A 25,333-nucleotide genomic window follows, 5' to 3' on the forward strand; every position below is an offset into this window, starting at 1 on the left:
TTTTAGAAAACACAATGGAAAAAATCAGTGTAGCAATTTTTTAAAGTCCCTGAAGCTGAATAGTCTATGCAAGCTCACAGCTATCTTTTAAAAATATATAGGACAAACACATTTAAATAAAGACCCAGCTTACCCATCAAAATGTGAACTGCTGATAAAAGAGAAATAGAACTTTGGACTTAGACGTAGTCCCTCTGTATATACCTGACGATCCATTTTTTTGTCTTCTCTTTGATATTCGCAAGAAGTTTCTTATTTATGATTCACGAAAACTGCTCCTAAAGAGGCAAAATGAATCCATGACCCCATTTAGGTCAGAAGTGATCTATCCCTTTCCTGACCCCCAGTACTACTGTATCATGCATATGGAATCCTTCTGTTTTACAGGGCTGTGCTTAGTCACTCAGTCACGTCTGACTCTTTGCGACTCCATGGACTGTAGCCCACCAGGCTCCTCTGTCCATGGGAATTCTCCAGGCAAGAATACTAGAGTGGGTTGCCATACCCTCTTCCTGTTTTACAGTAAAATCTAGCTATTTTATATCCATCTTATCTCCCTGGAGAAGGAAATAGCAACCCACTCCAGTACTCTTGCCTGGAAAATTCCATGGACAGAGAAGCCTTGTAGGCTACAGTCCATGGGCTCACAAAGAGTCGGACACAACTGAGTGACTTCACTCACTTTATCTCCTTAACGAATGTCCATCTGAGATGTCAAGCACTGTCTGCCTCACTACTACTAAACTATTGTCCCATCCAACAACCTCTGCCTCCCAAGAAGCTGAACTTAATGTAAGTAAACCCAATCCTTAGGCTAGCTGGCAACCTCTTGTGGCCTGTCATCAAGAGAGGGACTGGACCAATCTATATCTGTCTCTTAAGAAGGAGGAAACAAGGGTATAAGAAAAATGAGAGAATTGCTGGTAGCGTAAGACCATGAAAGGAGACATCAGAGCCGAGTCAGGACCATGACAAGGCCAAGCAGGTGTAAGATAAACTTATGGAAGAATTAAAAGAGCTCAGAGGGTGAGGAGGGGCTGCCCTTGGTAGAGACAAGAATGAAGTAGGTTCACAGAAAGATGTAAAGCCATACATGCAGAGAATAAACATAAGAACACAACTGATTAAGAGGTTTGGTCTTAGGTCCATCCACATCCCCACTTTAAGCTAGAGTACCTGTGCCTCCTCCCAGGAAAACCTACCCAGCACTGATACAACTTGAAGGGTTTGTTTGTAACCAAACTACCTCCCTGGATTAACTTCCTGGTTCATTTTGACATGCCCCAGTATCCAGAGAAATGACTAGTCCCTGTATTGCAGTTCAACTGACTTTCAAATGAAAGCGGTTTCCTTTGATATTCATTTATTCAGGCATTCATTTGTTTATTTAGTCAACAAATAATCAAATTTTACTATACACTATAGGCTGTATATTGTCACCCTGCTTATTTAATTTATATGCAGAGTACATCATGAGAAACGCTGGGCTGGAGGAAGCACAAGCTGGAATCAAGATTGCCAGGAGAAATATCAATAACCTCGGATATGCAGATAACACCACCCTTATGGCAGAAAGTGAAGAGGAACTAAAAAGCTTGATGAAAGTGAAAGAGGAGAGTGAAAAAGTTGGCTTAAAGCTCAACATTCAGAAAACTAAGATCATGGCATCTGGTCCCCAACACTTCATGGGAAATAAATGGGGAAACAGTGGAAACAGTGGCACAATTTATTTTCTGGGGCTCCAAAATCACTGCAGATGGTGATTGCAGCCATGAAATTAAAAGATGCTTACTCCTTGGAAGGAAAGTTATGACCAACCTAGACAGCCTATTAAAAAGCATAGACATTACTTTGCCAACAAAGGTTCGTCTAGTCAAGGCTATGGTTTTTCCACTGGTCATGTATGGATGTGAGAGTTAGACTGTGAAGAAAGCTGAGCACTGAAGAATTGATGCTTTTGAACTGTGGTGTTGGAGAAGACTCTTGAGAGTCCCTTGGACTGCAAGGAGATCTAACCAGTTCATCCTAAAGGAGATTAGTCCTGGGTGTTCACTGGAAGGACTGATGCTGAAGCTGAAACTCCAATACTTTAGTCACCTCATGTGAAGAGTTGACTCATTGGAAAAGACCCTGATGATGGGAGGGATTGGGGGCAGGAGGAGAAGGGGACGACAGAGGATGAGACGGCTGGATGGCATCACCGACTCGATGGACGTGGGTTTCGGCGGACTCCAGGAATTGGTGATGGACAGGGAGGCCTGGTGTGCTGCGATTCATGGAGTGGCAAAGAGTCAGACACAACTGAGCGACTGAACTGAACTGATGTACCAACTGGAAATGTAGCTGTGGATAAGAAAAAAAACAAGGTCTCTACTCATATACTCATATATCCTGATAAGGAGCAGAATATTAAAAAGCAAGTCCATAAGCAAACAAAAATTATAACAGGTACTCTAAAAGACAAGTCACAGTGGTATGAGTGACTGGGAGGAGGGAGTAGGAAGGATTTTCAGTAGGATTATTGGGGACCCCCTCTAAGATGATGCCTGAGCAGAGAGATGACCAGTGTTAGGGACTCATCCATGGGAAGAGCCACACATGCCAGAGGGCAAAGGGAAAATGTATTGGGTTTGTTTGGGTTTTTCTGTAACATCTTATAGAAAAACCTGAACAAACTTTTTGGCCAACCCAAAGTTCCTGAGGCTGGTGTGAGGCTGGAAATAGAAGTCTGGAGGGTAAGTAAAGGGGTAAATAAAACAAAGGTGATATCAGAGGGAGAGGACCTGGAAGGGAGATTGCCTTGGAAAAGGGCATGCAGGGGATCATTTTGAAGGCAGTACAATAGACTGAAAGGGAACTAAGAAGGAATCCACCTAGCAGTCCTTCCACTGATGGTTCCGGTTCCCTACGCGTACATCAGGGGAGGGGTGATGCTCCACATGGACTCACCAGAACAGCTGGAGCCCATTCTCACACGTCAGTGCACACATCACACCAGTTGTTAAGTATTGTGAATATCACCCTTGCATCAGAGCCAACCATGTGATAAGCACAGAATTCTATATCAAGTGCAGGGGAAGAAGAAGAGAGTCATAATTAACATTCTTCATCCTCTGCAGTTCACAATCAAGTTAGGTAATAGAGACATACAGAAATAACTCAATTATGACACTTCAAAGTCTTTTTTGTGTTAGCAATAGAGTTAAAGTGCTTTAAAAACAAGAGGAATGAAACATGAAGAATTGGGAAAGGAATCTTGGCAGAAGTGAGACCTACCGAAATGGGTACTTGAAGATGAGCTGGGATGATACAGGGCGGAAGGGTAGAACAAGCAGAGGGGAAAGCCTGAGTGAAAACACAGGGCCTGGGACTTCCCTGGAGGTCTAGTGGTTGGGACTTCATGCTTTTACTGCAGGGGACTCAGGTTCGATCCCTGGTCAGGGAACTAAGATATTATATACTGTGTGGACAGAAAAGGAAGGAAGGATATACAGGTGTTGAGTACCAGGGCACATGTGAAGAGCTATGAAGGGATTGGCACTGAAGGGGGTGTTCAAGTAGCAATAAACAGTGTAAAAGGTTAGAAATACTAAACTGGGACAAGATCATGAGAGCCATAAATGCCTGCCTCAGCCTCCACTTCTGTTGGCCACAGTGAACATGTGAAAAAGGATGTGGCACTGTGGACAATTACAGACTGCTCCTCACCACTTTCCCAGTGTCTGAGTTGGGAAAATCTTTTCATCTTTATCATAGGCCCCTCTTCAATAAAAATGAAAAAACATCAAACTTCTCTGGACTATTGAAGGTGAAGTGAAATAAGGAATGTCTATTGTACAGTAAATACTTAACAAATACTGCACTTTTATTGTGATGAGAGATTTCTGATGAGGGGAATGACCCAGATCTTGTTTTGGAAGTCACTAGTTGAGGTCAGAAGGAGGATGCATTGGAGGTAGGGGAAAGGCTGGCAGCAGACAGACCATATTTAAATATTAATCTCCAGAGCTGAAGGGAATCATAAATATCATCTAGTTTAACCCTCTCATTTTACAGAGAGAGAAAGTAAAGTTCAAAGAGGGGATGTTACTCGCTAGAACCCAGTATCTTGACTTCCAACATGATGTTCTGTTTCCATTGTTTCCCTCACTTTTTCTTTACCCATTGGCCAGAAAAACACTCAGGTCTAAAGCAAAACAAAATTTGCAACTCATACTGGTTTCTGGGACCTGACACGTGGAATTTAACCCAAACTAGAAAAAGAGGCTATTTTCTGGCTCAAGTAAGGGTGACCGGCATTACAAGCCATCTTTACCCGCAAGCTAAAATCTGCAAACCTCAAAGTTGATGATTCATTCATATCTGATCCTGAGTCTTAGGAGGGGCATCGTGGAGAATACCCCCTAGACCTGCAACAGCTCATCCCCCTCTTTGAGGCTAATCATATGTGAATGCTTAAGCTAAGAAGACATCATTAAAAGTACATTAAGTTTAATTATGCCGGCAGCACCAGGCAGGGAGAGGCACTGCTGAATGCAGAATGCATAATTAGATAAGACCTAATCCATTAGATTCTTATTTGCTAAGAAAATGTGTCTCATCTGTAAATGTCACCACAAGTAGTGGCTGGGAGGCTAACCTCCCAGGTGAGGACATTTCCACCACCCACGGGGCCTTTGGTGACATACACTGCCAGTACTTCACACATGGACACAATGATGCCACCCACTTCTACAAGTGAGAGGTGAATGGGGACAGGCTCCCTTCTGTACTTTGTGTGGTATGACCAGAGTCCTGGGATAGAAGTCAAGGGACTTGGCCTCTGTCACTCTCTTAGTCACTTCCTAGCTATATAATACTTGAGCAAGTTATTTAACCTCTGTGTACCTTGGTTTCCTCATCTATAAAGTAATTTAATGAGGATATGAGGAAAAGGGAACCCTCATGTACTGCTGGTGGGACTATTAATTGGTACAGCCATTAAGGAAAATAGCATGGAGGTTCCTTAAGAAATTAAAAATAGAACTACCTTCTGATCCAGGATTCCACTCCCGGGTATACAGCCAAAAGAAACAAAATCATTATCTCAAAGAGATATCTGCCACTTCACGTTCAATGCAACATTATTCACAATAGCCAAGGATGGAATTAACCTAAATGTCCATTAACAGATGAATGGATAAAGAACACACACACACACAATGGATACATACACAATGGAATATTATTCAGCCTTTTAAAAGGAGATCTGTCATCTGTGACAACGTGGATGAATCTAGAGAGCATTATGCTAAGTGAAAGATAAATGCTGCATAATATCAGTGTGTGTGTAATCCTAAAATTGATCCAAATGAACTTATTTACAAAACAGAAACAGACTCACAGACATAGAAATCAAACTTATGGTTACCAAGGGGGAGAAGGGGAAGGGGGAAGAGATAAATTAGGAATTTGGGATTAATAGATACACACTATTATATATAAAATAAACAAGAAGAACCTATTGTATAGAAAAGGAACTATTCAGTAACTTGTAATAACTTCTAGGGCTTCTTTGGTGGCTCAGATGGTAAAGACTCTGCCTGCAACGCAGAAGACCTGGGTTCGATCCCTGGGTTAGGAAGATCCCTCTAGAGAAGGGAATGGCTACCCACTCCAGTACTCCCGCCTGGGAAATTCCATGGAAAGAGCAGTCTGGTGGGCTATACAGTCCATGGGGTCGCAAAGAGTCAGACACAACTGAGTGACTAACACTTATTTTACTTTAACCTATAAGGGAAAAGAAGCTAATAAAGGAATTTAAATATATTCTTATTTATAAATATATAAAACAGAACCATTTTTCTGTACACCTGAAACATCATAAATCTACTATACTTCAATTAAAACATGTTAGCAAAAAAATGAAAAGATGACATGTATCATCTCGATGCAAGGAGAAAAAGCATTCGAGAGAAGTTAACACTCATTAAGGATAAAAACCCTCTATAACTTAGCAATAGGAGAATAGTTCATCAATCTAATTGAGGCCATCTACCAAAAAAAAAAGAACCTACAGTTTCTTATTTAATGGTGAAATAATGAATACTTTCAATCTAAGATTGAGAAAAAGGAAAAGATGTCTGTTCTCACAGTTCCATTCAACACTGTGTTGGGACAGCTATTTATAGCAATAGGCAGGAAAAAAAGAAAAGGCATAAAGTTTTGATGAAAAGAAATAAATCTATCTTTACTCACAAACAATATGATTTTTTACACAGAGAATATCAAGGAATCAGCAAAATTCTATTAGAACTAGTAAACGAAATGAACTTATTAGCAAAGTCCAAAAATAAAATGACAGGCAAAAAAATTATAATTCTGTACATTAGTATAAAGAACTAAAACTTAAAGTAATACCATTTATAATAGAATCAAAAAAGCAACACACATAGCAAGGACTGAGTATATTCCTATCTGCAGGGTCCATATCCTGGGATTCAACCAAACATGGAATTCGATCTGGGTTGGCTGAATCCACAAATGCAGAAAATATGAGTAGGAAAAGTCAATTGTACTACCACATTTTAAATGAATAAGGGACTTGAGCATCCCTGAATTTTAATGGGCCCAGGGTCCTGGAACTAATTCCATGCTATCCAATACCACATATTGAGGGACAACTGTAAGTTTAATTGAAAGAATGAATAGCTCTATACTGAAAACAACAAAGCATTGGCTAAAAAAAAAAAAAAAGTTAATTTTATCATTCCCATGGTTTAGAAAATAATATTTTTAAGATGTCAATTTCCCCTCAAGTTGATCAGTATAGATTCAATTAACACCAAATAGGCTTTTTTAAAAATTGACAAACTAATTCTAAAATTCTATATAAAAATATGAGGAACCTAGATTAGCCAAAAGAACCTGAAAAAACACAGAAAAAAGCTGTAGGATTTATACTTTCTGATTTGAAGATCTACTATAAAAACTAAAGAGATCAAGACAATGTGGAATAGGTGCTAGGATTAAAAAAAACTTTATTTAAAAAAAAAAAGATCACTAAAACAGAAGAGAGAGATCCAGAATAGACCTAAACACACGTGGCCAACTGATTTTTGACAAAGATGCTAAAGTAATTCAATGTGGAGAAGACAGTCTTTTCAACAAGTAGTGTTAAAATTAATGAACAACCATATAGAAAATAAAATGAACCTGTACTTCCTTCTTTATACAATACTTAAAAATCAGCTTAACACAAAAGCATAACACTATAAACTTTCTAGAAAAAAATAGGGTATTTTCATGACCTTGGGGTAGATAAAACACTAATAATAAAAAAAAATATGGTAGACTGAATTTGTCAACAGTAAAAACTTTGTAACAAAAACCACGTTTATATGTTGATATAACATATCAACATAAAAAAACTCAAAAGACACCATTAAGAAAGTAAAAATACTGTCTAGAGACTAGGAGACAATATTTGCAAAACAGTAATTTGACAAAAGACTTATGTCCAAAATATAAAAAGAATCCTTACAAATTAATAAGTGGAAGAAAAGCCATCCCCTAAAAAGGCAAATAATTTGGACCCTTCCCAAAAGTGCGTGTGTGTGTGTGTGTGTGTGCATGTGTTTGTGTACACATACATGCCAATAAGCAAATTAAAACATGCTTGACATCATTATATATAAGAGAAATGTAAATTAAATCTCCAATAGTATACCATTTCTTACTCACCAGACAGACTAAAAGAAAAATGTCTGATAGTACCAAGTGTTTAAAAGAATGTGGAGCAACTGGAACTCTCATACGTTGCTAGTGGGAATGTCAAATGATACAACTACTTCAGTAAAGAGCAATGCTTGCTCCTTGGAAGAAAGGACAATAAAATAGGAAGCACTTAGAAAGGACTATAATGATAGAAAATGGTTGCTCCTTAGAAAAGTTATGACAAACCTAGACAGCATATTAAAAAGCAGAGACATCACTTTGTTGACAAAGGTCCATAGAGTGAAAGCTATGGTTTTTCCAGTAGTCATGTATGGATGTGAGAACTGAACCATAAAGAAGGCTGAGCACTGAAAAACTGATGCTTTCAAACTGTGGTGTTGGAAAGACTCTTGAGAGTCCCGAGGACTGTAAGATCAAACCAGTCAATCCTAAAGGAAACAAGTCCTAAATATTCACTGGAAGGACTGATGCTGAAGTTGAAGCTCCAATACTTTGGCCGCTTGATGTGAAGAGCTGACTCACTGGAAAAGACCCTGATGTTGGGATAGATTAAGGACAGGAGGAGAAGGGGATGACAGAGGACAAGACAGTTGGATGGCATCACCAACTCAATGGACATGAGTTTGAGCAAGATCCGGGAGATGGTTAAGGACTGGGAAGCCTGATGTGTTGCAGTCCATGGGGTTGCAAAGAGTTGGACATGACTGAGCAACTGAACAACACTTTAGGGAACAGCTTGGCAGTTTTCTGTACAGTTATTTACTTATGCAGCTATTCTGTAGCCCAGAAATTCAACTCAGTAACTCAGTAGGCAGATTTTAAGAGGGTCTCCTATAATCTCTTATTCCTTGCTATTCATAGCCTGTATAATTTTCTCCCCTTAAGTAACTTGTTTCTAACCAATGGAATACAGCAACATTGAAGAGACTTGGCTTCCATTATTCAATGGCAAAAGGCTCTCATTTCCATCTTGCTAACAGGCTTTCTCTGTTGCCTTCTCAGTGTATATATTTTCATAAATCAAACTGAGAGAGACCCATATGACAAGGAACTGAGGATAGCCTCAGCTAACAGCCTGCTAAGAACTGAGGCCCTCAGTTCAACAGCCTCCAGTAACTGAATCCTGCCAAGTATGTGAGCTTGGAAGTGGATCATTCCTCAATCAAAACTTCAGATGAGATTCCAGCCCTAGTTGACACCTTGATTGCAGGTTTGTAAGAGACTTTGGAACAGAGAATCTAGTGAAGCAGTACCCAGATTTTAGATCCACAGAAACTGAGATAATATGTGTCATTTTAAACCAGTACATTTACAGTAATTTATTATGTAACAATAAATAATAAAAACTAATAGGCATTTTCCAAGAGATGAAAACGTAAGTCCTCAGAATGATTTGTACAAGAATTTTCATAGCACCATTATTCATAATAGCCTGGAACTAGAATGTTGAAACAGGTGAGTGAATAAACAAATTACAGTGTATCCATGCAATAAAATGCTACTCAGCAATGTTAATAACATGTTAATTACTTTAAACGGCTTGATTGCTAAAAGGATGCTCAGCATGCAAACAGTCTATCCTCAGCAAACAACTTTGACATGGCAAAGGATACAAGCAGCATTAACAGGTCGTCTCAGGTACAGATCTCTTTATCTTTCTGTTATCTTGTTGGATTGCCCAGGACCTGAATTGTCTCCAGTTCTCAAACTACCACCAGTAGGCATGCAAAGAATCTCAGAACCAGGAAGCCAAAAGTCTTCTTGGAGTAGGGGTTTCTTAAAGTGAACTGATCAACTAGGTACAATGCAACTATATGCCCAGCCTCTACTTTCAACCCTACCTAGGCTCCATCAAAAATCAGATGCAAACCATAAATCCAATTATTACCAGTAAGCAAAGCAGACAGGCTGATAAACCTTGGCCCAAAACTAGTCACATGCACATGGTTATAAAACATCATTTATCCCCAGTTATTACATTATCTAGTTGTGGTCAAGGGTAACCTTATAATTCATGCATCTTTAGAGATAAATAGACGATCATCTGGCTAAGATTAATTCACGCTATACACAAGCAATCAAAGGAAACACACTGCTGACAGTCACACAATGATGAATCTCAAAACCATTATGCTAAGCAAAAGAAGCCAGACACAAAGAAAAACTGTAAGTTTTCCTTCAAAGGAAATTTAGGCAAAACTAAATTGTAGCAATAGAAATTAGAAAATAATTGTTTCTGTTAGAAAGTACAGTAGTGGGGAACTGAAAAGAAGAGTACATCAGGGAACTTTCTGAAATTATCGGAAATTTTTATGGTGTACCTATTTGATGGTGTGTCTATTTGGCAGGTAAATGCATTGGTCCCTGTGTTCTGTCTTTTCCCATAGTAATCACAGAGACCATTGTTCCAAATGGTACAGATACAAGATGGCAGAGTCTCCATAGTCTGGGGCCCTGATTAACAGTGTGGCTGAGGCTGGATGCAGAGTCAGGAGCAGAATTTGCCACTGACCCCTGTTGGGCATGAAGCATAAATGAGAAATAAATTGCATGTTAAGTCCATGATATTTTGTCATTGTTACTTCAACATAGCCTACTTTATCCTAAAAAACATACTCTTTCTCTATATCCCCCACAGCATTTCATATACTTCCTTGAAACAATAGTTCTCTATGAATAGATGTTGAAAAAAATAACTAAATCCCTATTGTTTCTGAAAATAAGAAAATACTTGACTTGGGCAAGGAAAATGGGAGAATCTAATGGAAAAGCTTAAAAACTTTTCAGGGAACCTATTTCCATCATGTCTTCCAAATGAAATCAAAGGCTGTAGACTATAAATGAATCAAAGATCAGGCTTTAGAACCAGGTCTTGGTCCAAGATTCAACTTGTCTATTTAGTACCTTTGTGTATCTGTATGCAGTTCAGGAAGCAACAGTTAGAACTGGACATGGAACAACAGACTGGTTCCAAACAGGAAAAGGAGTATGTCAAGGCTGTATATATTGTCACCCAGTTTATTTAACTTATATGCAGAGTACATCATCAGAAATGCTGGACTGAATGAAGCACAAGCTGGAATCAAAATTGTTGGAGAAATATCAGTAACCTCGGATAGGCAGGTGACACCATCCTTATGGCAGAAAGTGAAGAAGAACTAAAGAGCCTCTTGATGAAAGTGAAAGAGGAGAGTGAAAAAGTTGGCTTAAAGCTCAACATTCAGAAAACGAAGATTATGGCATCTGGTCTCATCACTTCATGGCAAACAGATGGGGAAACAGTGGCAGACTTTTTTGGCGGGGGTGGGGGGTGGCTCCAAAATCACTGCAGATGGTGACTGCAGCCTTGAAATTAAAAGACATTTGCTCCTTGGAAGAAAAGCTATGACCAACCTAGATAGCATATTAAAAAGCAGAGATATTACTTTGCCAACAAAGGTCCATCTAGTCAAGGCTATGGTTTTTCCATATGGTCATATATGGATGTGAGAGTTGGACTATAAAGAAAGCTGAGCAGCAAAGAATTGAGGATGAGATGTTTAGATGGCATCACGAACTCAATGGACATGAGTTTGAGTAAGCTCCAGGAGTTGGTGATGGACAGGGAGGCCTGGTGTGCTACAGTCCATGAGGTCACAAAGAGTCGGACATGACTGAGCGACTGAACTGTACTGATCAAATTAAGTAATCTTTCTGCTAACCTCACTTTGTCTGTAAAATATGGCTAATAATTAGATGAGAAACTGTATAAAGTGTTTTACAGTGTTTGCTTGGCACATGGTGGGTGATTAATAAATGTTAGCTTCTGTTGTAGACTGAACTGTATCCCCTGACCAAGAAAACAAAAATTCATATGCTGAAACTCCAAACCCCAATGTGTATATTTGGAGATATGGCCCTCAAGGGGGTAAGTAAGGTTACATAAGGTCAGGTTACATAAGGTTAAATAAGGGTGGGATTCTATTCCAATACAACTGGTGTATTTATAAGAGAAAAGGGACACCAGAGAACTCTTTCTCCATCTACACATGCAGAAAAAAGGCCATGTTAGGATACAGCAAGAAGGCATCAGCAGCAAGCCAAGAGAAGAGGTGCAACCAGAGCCCAAAGTGCTGATACCTTCACCTTGGACTTCTGTCCTCTAGAAATGTGAAAACATAAATTTCTATTGTTCATGTGTCCCAGTCTGTGGTATTCTTTTATGGCAGCTAGAGCAGACTCATACAGTCTCTTACATTCTCATTTCCAACATCATTAAACATCCTAAAAAAAAAAAATGCTCTTGTCCTCTTATACAGAGTCAGTCAGTCAGAAACAGAAAAACAAGTACTGTATATTAACACATATATATGGAATCTAGAAAAATGGTACTGATGGACCTAGCAGAGAATGGACTTGTGGATACAGAGGGGGAAGATGAGGGCAGGATGAATTGAGAAAGTAGTGTCAACACATATATACTATTATGTGTAAATAGTTAGTCAGAAGTTGCTGTGGAGCCCAGGGAGCCCAGTTCCACTCTGTGATGACCTAAAGGGGTGGGATGGGGGAAGGGAGGGAGGGAAGGGATTTATATATATATGTAATTATGACTGATTCGTGTTGTGTACAGCAGAAACCAACACAAAATTGTAAAGCAATCTTCCACCAATTAAAAGATAAAAATTTTTAAAAGAATTGGGAAGTTTAGTTTAATATTCAGGTTAATAGAGAGTCATATATATCTTATATGGATTATAAGTTTTCACAGAATAAAAATGCTATATAATTTTTACAACTCAAAGAACAATGCTCTTTGTTAGAGGGATATTTTTTCATTCATTTAACAAATAAATGTACCTACCAAGTGCCCAAAAATATGAAGCACTGGTGCTTGAATAGTGATTATACAGAGTCATCACCCTCACGGAGTCTATATTCTATTGGGAAAGCTACTAACAAAATGAACAGTGATGACACCTCACCAGGTACTGATAAATGCAATGAAGAAAAATAAAGCAGTGTCAGGGGATAGGGAGTGACAGAAGCTGCTGTTTTATACTAAATGGTGTGACAAGTCTCTGAGCAGAGAGACTTGCATGCTAAGTCACTTTGGTCATGTCCAACTCTTTGTGACCCCATGGGCTGTAGCCTGCCAGGCTCCTCTGTCCAAGGAGTTCTCCAGGCAAGAACACTGGAGTGGGTTGCCATGGCTTCCTCCAGGGTATCTTCCCGACCCAGGGATCAAACCTATGTTTCCTGTACTGCAGGCAGATTCTTTACTGCTGAGTCACCGGGGAAGCCCCAGAGACATGAATAAAGTAAAAGAAATGGCATAGAAATCTCTGGAGAAAGAACTCCCAGGAAGAAGGAAGAGAAAGCACAAAGGCTCCCAAATGGTAATGCATTTGTCAAATTTGAGGAATAGCAGAGCCAATGTGAGTGGAGAAGAGGGAGTAAGAGAGAGAAGAGGGGAAAATCAGGTGAAAATGGGAGCAAGAGGTGAGATGATGTATGGCCTTCTGGGCCTTGGAAGGAACGCTGGCTCTTATTCTGACAGATGGAAAGCTATTGAGGATGTGGGGGTAGGTGGTAGGCAGAAAACTTGATATGACATATATTTAAGAAAGCCAAGGACTTTCCTGGTGGTCCAGTGGTTAAAATTTCACCTTCCAAAGAAGGGGGTGTGAGTTCCATCCCTGGTTAGGGAGCTAAGACCCCATATGCCTCATGGCCAGAAAACCAAAACATAAACCAAAAATAATACTGTAACAAACTCAATAAAGAATTTTAAAATGGTCCACATCAAAAAAAAAAAATCTTTAAAAAAATAAAAAAAATAAAGAGTCACTCTTGGCTACTGAGCTTCTGAGTGGAGGATGGACTGGAGCCTTGAGGTGGGAAGAAAACGTCGCAACATGAAGGCCAGTCAGCCGTTTATCACAACAGTCCATGCAAGAGATAACAGTGCTCTGGTCTAGGGCAGTCACGGTCAGATGGTGAGAGGTGGTCAGATTCTAGATATAATTCCAAGGAGAAGGATTTGCTGCTGGATTCAATGTGGATGATCAGAGAAAGAAAGGAGACAGGGATGAAATAAGCCTACGGATGGAGGAGGCGAGGATCTGAGCTCTAATCCTTGGCCGTGCTTCTAACCTGCCGTACAACCCCATACCCCTCTGTGTGTTGGATGATAAATCTTCACAGTGGGATGAACCATACTTGCCATGCCTCTAAGAACCACGTGAAGATCAAATCAAGCTCAAAATGCTTCAAAAAAGCAGCAGCACAGGCCATTAAAAGGTTATCCTTTATTTATTCCCAAACCCAGAACCTCCATCAGCAGCTGCTGCTGCCTCTCTGGCTGCCGTGTCTTCCCCTCCTCCCTGGGATGCAGTGATGCAGCAGATCATAAATAATGCTGACACAGAAGCCATCACTACTTTGCGCAGCAGACAGCATGGGGCCTCCTGTAAGTGATGATGGCCCAGAAACCAGCCTCAGGAGGCTCAAGACAATGAATTTCTCACTTTCCCAGCGCAGGCATCTCTGACAATGAACAAGTGAACAGGATCTCAGGCTCTTTGAGGACACCGCCTCTGCCTCTGGCTGCCCCCTTGTAAGATGGCCATAGCACAGCATGCCACGTTCCTTCATGGCGCTGTGCTCCCGATCCTCAGGGCACGGAGTCTTGGCACTCGTGGGGAATATTTCATTCCAATTCAAGTAAAACAGAAGTGGTCCCCTGGACTCCCTGCCCTTGCTTTATTTTTCCCCATACACCTATCACCACCTGAAATACAGTATATTTTACCCATTAAATGTGTAAAATACAAGCTCCTTGAAAGCAGGGACTTCTGCCTCCTCTGCCTACTGCTCATAGTGTTCCAAAGAGGGTCTGATCCGCAGTGGAGACACAATAAATCTGTTGAATTAACTGATGGATGGCCTTTTGAAAAGTCCTTAGCCATTTCTGGACATCACATTAAAGGTTTTCTTTCTTTTAAAAAATGTACAGATATTCACAAAATTTTGGCATATAAATTCAGGTGGTTTACAGAAACCCTGAAATCCATCCCTTCAAAAATCCATATAGGATACTGGAGAACCTGGTCCTAAAGCCCCAAATGCTAGATTCTGATCCTACCTTCATCAAAACCTTGACATGTGGCTTTGGATAAGTAATTGCCATAATCTGAGCCTCAAGCTTCTGATCTGTAAACCAGTTGGAATGGACAAAGTGATCTATAATGTCCCTCTCAAATATGACAGTTTAAATTTTCTAGTGCTGTAGAGTTCTAATGCAAACCTTTGACTCCAGGTGGGAAAATTCAGACTCAGAGCGAAAAACACTAGCCAGTTCAAATGAGACCCATTCCAAACTATTTCCGTGGGCCTTCCAGCTATAAAAAGACTTTGGGTGGACTTGGTGTGCTTGCAGATGCACCTCTCTTGCTGCCATACCTCCTTGCTTCTGAATGAGCCTGTAAACGTGGTGAATGAACCCTAACGAAATCTTCCACTGGCCCGGATGTTAGGCAGATGTTTTTATGACCCAAAGGACTTTCCCTCGGCTAGTGCAGAGCCCCAGTCTCCATCGTGCCCCTCCTCACTCCCTTCCTTCTGTCTTTAGAACATTCACAGTTCTTCTTGGTGGCCTGGATTAGATTTTACCAACGTGGCTATAGCTTTCCTTTCTTAAAAAAAAAAAAAAGGAATATCCATTGCCCCAGACTGACTCTGGTTTGACCTGGAATGTTTCTGTTACCCAAGGCTGTGTATTTTCCTGCTCTTCCAACACCGAGATGCTGATTTCAGCACAAGACTTAATCATTGTTTTCTATTGAGTTCAGTTCAGTCGCCCAGTCATGTCCGACCCTTTGTGACCCCATGGACCCACGCCAGGCCTCCCTGTCCATCACCAACTCCGGAGCTTACCCAAACTCATGTCCATTGAGTTTCATACTCTGTTGGGCCCTTTTCCTCCCACCTTCGATCTTTCCCAGCATCAGAGTCTTTTCAAATAAGTCAGCTCTTCACATCAGGTGGTCAAAGTATTGGAGTTTCAGCTTCAGCATCAGTCCTTCCAATGAACATTCAGGACTGATTTCCTTTAGGATGGACTGGTTGGATCTCCTTGCAGTCCAATGGACTCTCAAGAGTCTTCTCCAATACTACAGTTCAAAAGCATCAATTCTTCAGTGCTCAGTTTTCCTTATAGTCCAACTCTCACATCCATACATGACCACTGGAAAAACCATAGCTTTGACTAGATGGACCTTTGTTGGCAAAGTAATGTCTCTGCTTTTTAATACACTGTCTAGATTGGTCACAGGTTTGCTTCCAAGAATCAAGTGTCTTTTAATTTCAAGGCTGCAGTCACCATCTGCAGTGATTTTGGAGCCCCCCAAAATAAAGTCTCTCACTGTTTCCATTGTTTCCCCATCTATTTGCCATGAAGTGATGGGACCGGATGCCATGATCTTCATTTTCTGAATGTTGAGTTTTAAGCCACCTTTTTCACTCTCCTCTTTCACTTTCATCAAGAGGCTCTTTAGTTTTTCTTTGCTTTCTGCCATAAGGGTGGTATCATCTGCATATCTGAGGTTATTGATTTTTCTCCCAGCAATCTTGAAATTTGGCCACAGAGTTGACTGGGGAAGAACGGAATGGTATAGTAGTTCCTTACAAGTTCAGCTATCCTTACCAGCCTGTCTTTTTTATATTTTCTTATCCAAGAGGCTCATCCACGTGATATAAATTCAAGGTCTTGATCAGGTAAGATAGGTTTGAATTATATGGAAAAAGATGCTTTGGGAAAGTCCACAAATCTGGATCTGGCTAAGTGCCTGGATCGTAATGGGTGTTCAGTTGTTACAGGGAAATAGAAAAATGGTTGGACATCAGATGACCTCAAGTTGTTGCTTTCACATCTGCCAGATTCTATGAAGACCAGGGCATTAGACATGTTTCCTGCATCTTCCACTCTACCCAAATTTTCTGTGTTATTCCCATAGTTACAGATCAGGACCCTTATTACAGCCAAGTGCTGAAAAAACAGCTTTGTAACTGTTTTCATTTTCTGGGTTACTCTAACAAGTTGCAATAAACTTAAAACTATAAAAATTTATTCTCTCACAGTTTCAGAGGCCAGCAGTCTGAAATCTGCTTCACCAGGCTGAAATCAAGTGTCAGCAAGGCCACACTTCCTCCAGAGCCTCTAGGGGAAAACTCATTCCTTGCCTCTTCCAGCCCAGGTGGTTGTCAGCATTCCTGGACTTGTGGCCCCATCATTTCAGTCTTTTCCACTGTGGCCACATTGCCCCCTCCTCTTTCATGTACATGAATGCTCCCTCTGCCTCATTTTTATGAGGATACCTGTGATTGGATTGAAGGCGACCCGTATTCCATATATTCCAAGATGATATGCTCATCTCAATATTTCTAATTAATAACATTTGCAAAGAGTTTTGCCTTTTCAAATAAAATAATATTTATAGGTCCCAGAAATTAGAATATGAACATATCTTTGGGGAGCCGTTTTCCAGCCTATAGTCAGAGACGCTCACTCAGGACACCCTGGGCTAGACAGTAACACCCCTGTTCCTGCTGTTATCTGGGTATGAAAACAGATCCTTCCTGTTTTAATATTCTCCTTGAATGTAATTTTAGAAGTTACTTTAATTATTATTATTTTAGAGAGTGGGAATTTAGAGATGGGGCTTCCCCAGTGGCTCAGCGGTAAAGAATCTGTGATGCAGGAGACACGGGTTCGATCCCTGGGTCGGGAAGATTCCCTGGAAGAGGAAATGGTAACTCCTTCCAGTATTCTTGCCTGGGAAATCCCATGGGCAGAGGAACCTGACTGGCTATAGTCCATGGAGTCACAAAGAGTTGGATACAACTGAGCAACTGAACACCCAATTTAGACAAGAGAATAAAGAACCAGCTCTGCTGGTGGAGGAACAAACACTCTTGCACTGGCCAGAGATATCAGAATTCAGACCCATGGACAGTCAAAGTGTCAGGCGATCTGGGTAAATTACGTGTGTGTCAGTCGCTGCGTCACGTCCGACTCTTTGTGACCACATGGACTGATGCTCACCTAGAACAAAGTCTGTTAGCAGAGCATGGCAGCAGCAGCAGGAGTCACTATCCTCACGGTTCAAGGCAAGAGGCCCAAACAGCCCCTGAGCAAAATCAGTAATGAAATAATGAAGGCCTTTGGAGCAAATATTTTAGAGATTTTCAGGTGCTCTTTACAATGCATTGAGTTTTTCATGGTTAACCTCTCCTTACATGAAAGGACTCCACACCTCAGGCCAGGCTCCTTTCCTGGTAGGAAAAGCAGCCCACTGAGAATCTAGTACAGTGTGTGCACACCGCCTTCCCCAGTCCCACCTGTTTTAGGGCCTGGCTCTGTTCCCTGACTGCAGGGTTCCAGCAGAAACCTGCCATGTCACCCAACATTTGCATCTCAGGAAGAAGACTGGAAACAGAAATGCAAGAGGAAGTTGCCTCTTAGTCTGCCTTGATGCCACCGTAAGTCCCTGTAAGTGAGAACTGTAAAAAGGAAACTGCAGATGAAATACGGAAATCAAAGCAGAAAGTTGCCCTAGATTTGTGGCCTTGCATTAAATGCACTGCATTTGCTGTGCAAGTTCCCATAATTGGCTAAGAAATCACGCAGCTGGGGTTTTCACTCAGACCGAGGAGATGGAAATGACTTGTGGTCCCTGCAAGCAGAGGTTTTTCATGTCTCTCCCCAGGGTGACCCGACTATTTGCTGCCACACAGAGCATATGACTGCCTCGATTTGTTCTTTTTACCTTCCTCAGGAGACAGTACACCATTAGAAAATATTCCTCTCTTACAGACGCCGTCTGTGTCCTCCCACTGGTCTCCTCCAAAAACGTCTCACTACCTTCTCTTCTCAGATGTCCTCTCTTTCCAAGTCCCACTACCAAGACCCAAGAGGACACACACCATTTTTCTCCTGGGTTATTGAAATTATCTTCTCATGAGTCTCCTGTGCCAGCCTCACCCCCAGTTCATCCTGCACTTCCTAAGATAATGTATCAGTTTTATCATGTCACATTCCTGCAGGGAACCCCCCATTGCCAACCACCAGAATTCTGTGGGTAGTTTCCATCAACTGTCAGGTTTAACACTAAGTATCATCGTGTGAAAAACACTTAAGCTACAGGAGACTGCCAGTGATGTTTTCATTATATACATCAGGCTAAACTCAAAGGTATCTTACAACAAAGTCAGTCACTGTTACTGACTCACCATGATATTATTTTTCAAGTTAGAGGAAAATGGGTGTTTTTTTTTTACTGAGGTAGGTATAATTGCTTTAGAAGGTTGTCAGTTTCTGCTGTACAGTGAAGTAGATCAGCTATGTGTATACATATATACCCTCCCTCTTGGACCTCTTCCCAACCCACCCTCCACCCTACCCCTCTGGGTCACCACAGAGCACCGAGCTGAGCTCCTGGTGCCATATAGCAGCTTCCCACTAGCTATCTATCATACAAATGGCCAAGATGCTCAACACCACTAATCATTAGAGAAATGCATATCAAAACCACAATGAGACTACCACCTTACTCCAGTCAGAATGGCCATCATCAAAAGAACTACAAGCAATAAATCCTGGAGAGGGTGTGGAGAAAAGGAAACCCTTTTGCACTTTCGGTGAGAATGTAAACTGATGCAGCCACTACGGAGAACAGTATGGAGGTTCCTTAGAAAACTAAATATAGAACTACCATATGTCCCAGCAATCCCACTACTGGACATATACCCTGAGAAAACCACAATTCAAAAAGACACATGCACCCTAATGTTCACTGCAGCACTATTTACAATAGCCATGACATGAAAGCAACCTAAAGGTCCATCAACAGATGAATAAGTAGATGTTTGTAGTCAGCAAAGTGGGGATTTCATGACTCACGGCCTCCTACCTGTGCTCTCCATTTTGCTACAACTAGGAATTACTGAAGTGGTGTGGAGTTGATTTGACAGGGACTTCTACTTTTTACTCACAGGTTAAACCGTATTATTACACCTCTGTTTGGTATCCTCATCTTGTGTAATAACCACTTGATGAACTTTCACCAAACTTAAGTGTCTATGATAGGATGCATTAAGATACAGGAAATGAGAGGAGTCAAAAGGCAATTCAGATAAAAGATTTGCCAAAGCTAGCTCAGTGAATGATCAGGAGGAGAGGTCACCCCCATCAAGCTGCCACTGACAGGGAAAATGCACTTCAGCTTTGAACATGGGCATCCAACCAGAATTCATAAGAGTATAATGCAGGTCTAGACACAGTAGAGTTGCTTGTCATGCCAGCATCTCTACAGAGCAGGCTTGACCAGGGGGTTTATGAACTTTCCAATGGCTAACACATCTCCTGAACACCAAGGAGGTCAGGTAACTTCTGACCTGGAAAACAGCAGAGAGAGATGATAGAAGAATGAACAGTTTCTCTCTCTTCTCATTGCACATGGATAAGGATACTATAAGAACATCCAGAGCATCAACAGAGCCATTACATATGATGGAAGCAAAGTCTGCTATAAAACAAGCACATAAATTTTATGTTGAAACTGATAAATTATGTGACTTTTATTTAACCACATAATATATAACAGAATTTATTTATGCCTCTCTTTCATGAAATATACTCACTTCATTGGAAGTATATTCAGTGGATATCTAAAACCAAAGCTCCTTTCCTACAGTAAAATTTAATTGTGAAAAGATTGGTCAATTTATTCATTTTCCTTATAAATTGCGATGTTTAAAGAACCTGCAGTATTTCATTTTCCTGTTGCATGCTTGTAAAATTCTCTTATGAATACTAGAATAAAAGAGTATGGTAATATTGACTTTACTTCCCTGAAAATTTGAGTTCTACATTTGCTGGGAAGAGTGTGAGCTGGGGGTGGGGGGGATCAATGTCATATGCTTATGACATTGTTCTGTGCCTAGAAACATCAAATTTTAAATCTGTATCATCACACAAATGAAAAAAAAAAAAGTACAGAACTTCTGGGTTTTACAACCCAGGTCTCAAATGCCCTTCTCAGTTTTCTCCATATTCTCCAACCATGTGCTCCATCCACATCACTTTTCTCACTGCTCACAGAGTGGACCTTGCTTAGACACATCTCTGCCTTTGTGTCTGGCTCCTCTCTACCTGGGAAGGCATCTTACTCTTCTCCATCTTTTCATACCAAGCTCAGTTCCCACCTGCCACATCTAAGAAACCTCCTCTAGACACCTTCTGCCAATAATCCAAATACATCAGCATAAAGAGAAAGAGAGAGAAGAATGCATATTTAAATCCTGAGGCACTCCCAGAGATTCTGACTCTTAGATCTTGGAGCCCAAGAATCTAAATCTTAAAACCTCAAAAAGTCAGATTAAGATACAGGTGATCCACCAACCATTTGAGTCACTGTGGTGATATGTCTGCTGTGACCTTGCCCTCTAATACATAAACAACAACTCCATTAAACCTCATTCCTTCCAGGTCTATATTGTGTCCCCACCAGACTACCTTCTTTCCTTTGAATCTTCTAGCACTTGGAAAATGTACAATAAACCTAAGCTGATGTTAATGAATATACAACATGATGTTGATAAGCTTTCTGAAATATCACCCAATGCAGGACCCTAGGATGCCACCACATTTGATACAAAATTTCAAGCTCTGAAGTGCCTCTTCCCACATATGGCATTCCTTCATCCTTCCTTGTGATTTAGGCACAGTTCATTCTCTACTTCAGATCATCATCACAACTCCACAGGCAAATTAAAAAGAGACAGACCACCCTATTGGAGAAGGCTGATGGTAAATTTAATGTAACAGCACTCTGGTGGCTGACAGAGAATGCCCAGTCGATTTCTCCAAAAGGTTAAACACATCAAAAAATGTATTATGTTTTCCAGAAAGAGTGATTTGGGTTAAACATACCAAACACTTCCCTGACTAGTATGGTAATCAGGCTGGCATATGGGTCTCTGGAGGATCAAGGATGATTACAGCAAGAGGAAACACAGCGGTCTATCCATATTCACAGACGCAGAAGTTCTCCTGCTGAAGGGGAAAGAAAATGTGTGTGTGTCTGTGTCTGTATGTGTATCTCTGCGTGTGTCTGCATGTATGTTTGTGTGTGCCTGTATGTGTTTGTCTTTGTCTGTGTGTATCTCCTGCTGGTGCCCCAGGTCCTACTCGTGTCTTTGACTCCTAGGACTTGGCTCCATCAGTAAAGTCACTGTATGTTCTTTCAAAACTTGAATATATTTGTTTCTCATTATAAAAACAGACACAGGCTCTTTTCTTCTAGACATGAGCCAGCAGCCTCCTTCCAACTCCCACAAGGGTGGGGAGGGGGACCCCGACTGTGAAGGTACTCTGGGAAAGCTGAGATGAAAAATGGGTCCTGGGGACATCAAATGCATCCTGAATCAAGACAAGCTGTGCTTTTTTAGTTTAAATGAGACAAATAATTTTTTTTAAGAAAATACAAATTCACTGCTGAAACATTAGGGAAAAATAAGAAAGCACAAAGAATGCAAGTGTAAACTCAATACCAAAAGATAATGTTAAAATGTGTCTTTTCAACATATGTGCTATATATATATATGTAATTTATAGGTTTTACAAAATTGATATTCCATAAAGAGCCTTGTGAAATGATCATTTCAAATTTTGGTAATATATCAGGAATATTTTCTCATCAATATATGCCCTTTTAATTATTCATCATTGGTTGCCAGATTTCTTTAAACAGCCTTAAGGAAACCTCAGTTCTATAATCCAAGAGATTGGGAGATTTGTATAAGCTCTGAGACCTAAAGCAGCATACAGTATAAGTAGGTAAGCAATAGGTTACAGGCTAAAAGTCTGGACCTGATATGACTGACTAGTCTTTTTAAAATGTCAGTATTTCAACACTACTCCCAAGACTTCACCATGTTTGTGTGCTATCCGTTCTAGTATGTACATAATGCTTTCCTTTAAACCAATTCAACATTTTTTGACTTAAATAAATTTATTTACATATATATACATGCCCTTTTGAAAAATGATTATTAACAACATACTGTTTTGTTAATGAATGGCCATAATTTATTTTGAAGTGAAGTGCAGTAAAGTCACTCAGTCGTGTCCGACTCTTTGCGACCTCATGGACTATAGCCTACCAGGCTCCTCAGTCCGTGGGATTTTCCAGGCAAGAGTACTGGAGTGGGTTGCCATTTCCTTCTCCAATAATTTATATTTTAACAACCTCATATGGTTGGCCTTAACCTTGTTCAAAAATTTTCACTATGCTAAAAAATTTTTATTTTTTCATTGGCAACATCTCTTAATATTTCCTTAGGTTAAATTCCTAGAGGTGATAGTACTGGGTTAAGAGAAGTACACTGCACCCCAATATTCAAAGCAGCATGATGTATAATTGCCAAGGTATGGAAGCAACCTAAATGTCCATCAACAGATGAATGGATAAAGAAGATGTGGTATATATCTTATTACATATGATGGAATACTACTCAGCCATAAAAAAGAATAAAATACCATCATTTGTAGCAACATGGATAATCTTGGAGAGCATCACAAAATTAGTCAAATAAAACCAAATATTGTATGATATCACTTATATGTGGAATCTAAAAAAAATACAACTAGCAAATTTAAAAAAAAGAAGCAGACTCACAGATGTAGAGAACAAATTAGTGGTTTGTCCTCTGTTGTGGAACTATAGTGGGGAAAGGAAGTGGGGAGGGGCAGTATAGGGGCAGGGGATAAGAGGAAAAGAGCTACTAAGGGATTTATATGAAACCATGTGTGTAAAACTTCTGAAAATTATAGAGCATTATAGCCTCTTAAGAATCTTCCATTTAATTAAAAAATTTAAAAATAAATAAAATTTTTTAAAAATCAAAATGTCTTGCTTAAAAGCTTCTGGGTTACCTTATTTCTGCCTTAATTTCCTCTCAGTGCCCCATAGGTACAGTCAGTTCTGCTGTAACACTTGTTTTGAAAGGTTGATTTTTTTGGAACATGATTGATATATTAGGATATATGATACATATTTGAGCATAATGCAAATTTTTCATTTTCTTATGTATAATTTCCTCTACAAGAAACAAAATGCACACATGAATCATTTCCACACCCATCAAATGCCTCGCTTCACCATGTCCATAATAAGCTACATGGATGTGTTACAACTTTCTTCCAAATTCAGACAAGCCTCCTTCCACCTCACCATAACACTCACATGCAATCCTCCCAAGGCCCATCTCCACAAGCAAAAGTTCTGGTCTTTTGCAAGGAAAAGGGCCATATTTACTGTGGTTTTTATGTATTTCTTAACCATATAATATGTAGAAAATTATGCTACAGTTTTTGCATACCACATGTGACATGTCACATTATAACAGAACTGACTGTACCTGACCTTAACATGGCTGAAACAGCCTCAATTCATAATCATCATACAAACCTCCTCCCTTCCTGTCCTCTCAGAAGATACTATCAACATCTGCCATTGCCAAATGAGAAGCCTAGGCATCACTCTCGGGCACCATGATCAGCAATAGAAACAGTTTCCCTTTATCATATGCTCATTAAGTCACAGGCAGGGTACTAAGTATTATTCTCCTTGATTTGCCAACAAATCAATTCTATTAACATTTCCAAAAGATTCATTAGATTTTATTTCCTCCATTCATACTTCCTCCTTTCTGTCAGGCTCTCATTAACAACAGAATGGACCACCAGAATATGCACCCACAGACAGCAAATTCTCTCTGCTCCAATGTTTACTTTATGTTGCTTCCTCTGCATAGAATGACCTTTCTCCTGTACATGATGGATTTCTGCTGAATCTTGAAGCAGTTGCTCAAATGAGAATCCCTCCTTCACTTCTCTGGGCAGTTGCTTTTTCCTGTATGGTTACATCATCATTTTTCCACAAAATAATTTAAATAAACTATATTACAAATTTATGGTCAGCCTTCATTTATATAGCTAATCATTTAATTAGCTCTTTTTGTTAACTTTTATTTTTTAGATTATGAAAGTATGATAACACATTTACAGGAGATTTGGAAAATTCAGTACAGAGTTACATATAGTTCCACTATATATTATAATTATTTTTTAAGCAGATACATTAAGATTTTTAGCTGGAGTTTCAATATCAAACTGACAGAAAGTTATATAATACAGTAGACCTGAGAAGCACTATGAACCAATTCAACATAATTAAGATTTATACAATATTCACACAATAGCAGGATACAAATTCTATTCAAGTTTCCATAGACTGTAAACCAGGAGACACTGGAACATATCAGTTCATTTCAGCTACTCAGTCATGTCTGACTCTTTACAACCCCATGGACCATGGCACACCAGTCCTCCGTGTCCATCAGCAACTCCCAGAGCTTACTCAAACTCATGTCCATTGATGATGTGATGCCATCCAAGCATCTCATCCTCTGTCGTCCCCTTCTCCTCCTGCCTTCAGTCTTTCCCAGCATCAGGGTCTTTTCAAATGAGTCAGCTCTTTGCATCAGGTGGCCAAAGTACTGGAGTTTCAGCTTT

Source organism: Cervus elaphus, chromosome 9 (genome assembly GCF_910594005.1).
Source record: "Cervus elaphus chromosome 9, mCerEla1.1, whole genome shotgun sequence".
NCBI lineage: Eukaryota > Metazoa > Chordata > Mammalia > Artiodactyla > Cervidae > Cervus > Cervus elaphus.